A 3,118-nucleotide genomic window follows, 5' to 3' on the forward strand; every position below is an offset into this window, starting at 1 on the left:
TTCATAGATAATAATGCAGATCAAATGCCACATAAGTCAAGGACAACCATGCATGGCACTCGGGAAACTCAATGTGTTCTACCAACGATGTACAAACAAGTGGACATTTTGCGGGAAGTAAACGACACACTTGTCACAATGGAATACAAAATGTTGTCACAACCAACATTCTCAAGGTTGTGGAACACAGTCTTCAAGACAGCCACTTTATCAAAATCAAGCACATTCTCTAAATGTGACATTTGCACATCAATAATGGTTAAGATGTATTCTACCCAGAATCAGGTGGAGCGTGCTAGATACATGGCATAGAGGAGAGCACACATGTTGCAACAAATGAGCTGTAGAAATTTGTACTATGCTTAGAGGGGCTCTTCAAAAATGAATCCAACCAAGTTCTTCTGCATTATACATGACAAGATGGACCAGAGTAAGACTGCTATACCACAAATTAAACCAGTTCCAAAATCTCTCAATGGAGTTGAGAGGCTTCCAGTATCCTTGAGAGGAATGCTCACTCATGGACATGGAAAAACAGCTTATGGTCACTTTGCATTGGGATTATGGCCGAGTGATCCCAACTTCACAATTGCATCTCTCTCAAACTGTCTAAGAAACTTAGAAAGAAGAGATAAACATATGTTTGGTGACTTGAGCTTAGAAAACTCAAGTGTAGACCCACGAAAAAATCTTTTTGATTGTGTTTTGTCTACAGCTTCTCTCTATCACCATGTGAAAGTGCTTAAGGAGAAAAACCAGTACTGCAAGGAACAGAGTTCTCAGAATGAAGAGGCAGAGACACATCTAATCACAAATGTGAATGTGGACACTGAGAATTTTAATTCTAGACAGGGAAATGATTGTCCAAGGATGCAATCAATCTTTGCTACTAATGCACGTGTACATGAAGATGGCAATGTATTTGGGTTCAAGAGGTTGCCAAGAACATTGTTGTTGCAACTTGACAATTGTGGTTGAGAAAATAAGAATCGATATGTGTTTGCATACCTATCATTGTTGGTTGCACGAGGAGTATTTGACACTGTGCAACTTGGATTTCTTATGGTTGGTCACACTCATGAAGACATTGATGCATTGTTCAATCGCTTTTCTGAGAAGCTTAGAAAACAAGCCATTTTTACATTTCCACATTTGATGAAGATCTTCAGTGAGTGTGTTAGCATGCATCCAGCACCTTTTCTCCTACAAAAGGTGGCAGAATTTAAAGGATTTGTAAAGGGGTGCTTACATGATGGAGTAGATAGCTTAGTGGTTCATTCAAAGCCATTGCAATTTAGGTTCTATATGAGTGATGGAATACCTTTGATGCAGTACAAAGTACACCCTAAAAATGTGGATTGGTTACCCGAAAATGGTATAGAGTTATGGAAGAGAAATGACCAAGGAGGAGCCAAGCTTCCTGAAGGTGTTCCAATAGTATTACCACCCTTTGAGTATGTTAAAGATAGTGAGAAAGTTATGGAAGGAGTAAAGAAGTATTATCACCTTTTGAGTATGTTAAAGATATTGAGAAAGTTATGGAAGGAGTAAAGAAGTATGTAAGTTGGTGGAAAGATCACTTGAAAGAGAAAGGAGATGAAAGTGAGTATGCTAGGTGGATCAACCCAATTCTTATGTACTCGGAGAATCTCATGCAAGCTATGCAAAACCGCGGACAAAGTAAAAACACTTTATTTTATGACTTTTGGCCAAGGAGTATGCATGAACAAGATCATCCTCTTGAAGTTCCATTGGAAGATGGTCTAGATGAAGCACTTGACATAATCAAGGGCCATTATTGTGGTCCAATGTGCAGCAAACCTGCTGAGGAGTTCAACCCAACTCTTGATGTGGCAAAGGGAGACTTTGTACTTGTGCAACCTTGTGATGAAAATTACCCAATTTGGTTAGGAGTGGCAGCAACGGATATTGATCAGAACAATGACTCGGCAACCTATCTTCAAGTGAAGATATAGTACTGGGCACCAATTTCAAAGAAGAAGAATGCAATTGATATGGAGGTTTACAAGGATTGTTGGAACAAGTATTGGAGAGATAACATCAATGATCCTCAATGCTGGGAAGACACTAGCTGCATCATTTGGGCATGGAAGCCCAAGGGTGGACGAATTCCTGAAAAAATCAAGATTCCAAAGGCAATAATCCTCAAGGCCAAAGAGAGTCAGTTGAAACTTGATGAACATGAGGCACCATCAAATGTCAATGCAGCTAAAGAGGAATGATTGCTTAGCATTCGCCTTTCAACTTTGTAATCTTCTAGCAATGGTTCCAATTAGTCCACCCATAGCTAGGGTCATTATCAACATTGATAATGGCATCCCACCTTTGTAATCTTCAAGAAATCTTATTCAATATGAATGGTGTTTTTTTTTCATTTTAATCACCCAAGTTTTTCTTGCAACTTACATTTTAATTGTTTTATCAAATGAAGCATGTGTGGGAAGAAAATTTTGTTTTGTGAGCATGTGTGTGTGTGTGTGTGTGTGTGTGTATGTGTGCACGTGCGCGTGAGTGTGTGTGTATTTGTAAACTAACATGTACAAAAACATGTGTGTGTGTGTATGTGTGCACGTGCGCATGAGTGTGTGTGTGTGTGTGTGTATTTGTAAACTAACATGTACAAAAACACTCTAGTGTATAGTATGGTTGTTGAAAACGGACCATATTCGATCTTGCAAACTCATAAGCATCCACTAAACATTGTATCTCAGTTTTCATATGTGCAACAACCTAGTACAATACAACCTTACCTCAAGTCCATGAGACACAAAGAATCGTCTCAAATGTGTGAATTTTTTCCTATTTTCCTAAATATGTGTTATTTACATTTGATTAAGTAGGGATACTATTAATTATTTGATTTGAGTTATCAAGCTTCAAAATCTGGATCAAGCTGTTTGTTTTAAGCTTTGTCTCCATTAATTGTGTCTGCTGCAACTCTTTTCCTCGCACCTCTCACAGCCAAAGGCCCAGTGCCTTCCCGGCTCACCTTTCGAATACAAATCCCCTGATAGCGGCTTCCACAGTAACTTAAAGAGGCTATAAATAGGACCCATTACATTGTAATTGGTCTGATTGTAGTTTGGGTTTCTTGTAC

The sequence above is a fragment of the Adiantum capillus-veneris genome, chromosome 2, assembly GCF_014529385.1.
Source record: "Adiantum capillus-veneris isolate H3 chromosome 2, ASM1452938v2, whole genome shotgun sequence".
Taxonomy (NCBI): domain Eukaryota; kingdom Viridiplantae; phylum Streptophyta; class Polypodiopsida; order Polypodiales; family Pteridaceae; genus Adiantum; species Adiantum capillus-veneris.